The sequence below is a fragment of the Bos indicus x Bos taurus genome, chromosome 8 (genome assembly GCF_003369695.1).
Source record: "Bos indicus x Bos taurus breed Angus x Brahman F1 hybrid chromosome 8, Bos_hybrid_MaternalHap_v2.0, whole genome shotgun sequence".
In the NCBI taxonomy this organism is placed as follows: Eukaryota; Metazoa; Chordata; class Mammalia; order Artiodactyla; family Bovidae; genus Bos; species Bos indicus x Bos taurus.
The window spans coordinates 112,756,647-112,757,895 of NC_040083.1; positions in this window are offsets into that span (position 1 = coordinate 112,756,647).

Sequence of the window (1,249 nt, forward strand, 5' to 3'; positions counted from 1 at the left end):
CATTCTCAACTTTTAGGCCAGCTATAGCCAAGCATGACAGTCTTGATGGTGGTCTGAACAGAATGTGTGACTGATCAGCCTTGAAGCTAAAACGCAGAGGCCTAGATGCTGAGGTCGGGAAGGGGCAGAGTAAAAGAAGTTAAGTGCTTGTAGAGCAGAAGGGCAGGTTATTTACAGTAAGAGTCAGAGTAAAGTGTGCGCATCTCCAGTGGAATCCGCGGAAAAGCGAAATGCAGAGAAATAATTCCCTTTGTCTCATGGGAGGAGAGAGCTAAGAGGAGCAGGCCACATCCAGACGTCACAGGGCAAGTTTAAATCATCTAACGAGTTCAGTATGATGTAAATGACTGCTTCTAACCTTTAAGGTGTGCGGAATCACTGGGCCTCACTGAAATGTAGACGCGGATTCTTGGTGAAGGGTGTGGGGGCGGTTATGCCAAGGGGATGCCATGCTGGCCAGTGACCCGAGGCACCACCTGTGCCTGGGGTCCAGCGCCAGCCCAAAGAACGGCTTCAGGAACCGTCTCCTTGGAGAGGAAAGGACTCAGGGCCTCGTGCCGAGGGTGGTTTTTTCTGCTTGAGGCTTGTTTACTCATCTGACCGTTGTAAGTCAACATTTTTTGGAAAGGACAGTGTATACATAGAGAATGCGGCATAATAAGCAAGTGGTCTCTCCTTGACTGTCAAGATTTTCCAGCAAGTGATGATGAATGATGAGGAGGAGGAGGAGAATAAGACTGACAACAGTAAAGATGACTCCTTCCTGAATAAGAAAAAGGGCTGCATTGCACTTCTACGGACTCTTTCAAAGCCCCAGATTCAAGTTTAGCCAGAGTCCACTTGGAGGTAATGAGGCTTAGAAATGCAGAATTCCACGGTGGCAAACATGAAGCCTTTGTATGTCTGTAGATACCAGATACCAGAGTTCTTACATAGCTTATTATAATTTAAATAAGAGGATTAAAATAACTATTGTAAAAATGTAAGGAAATAATCAAAAGAAAGGCATCCAAGATTGTTTTAAAAATCTATTTCTACTTAGTGAAATAAATTTAAATTTGCAAAAAATTATAATGAATATCAATTTTCCTCATTTTTAAAAAGTATATATTTCTTTAAAAATAAATTAACCAGATTCTTTAAATAACAAACACTGTTAACATGTTTAGGATTCAACTCAATTTAAATTTCACCCATGTTCTCGGGAATATATATAAGTAATTACAAGCATATTCTCAGGGTCAGCTCT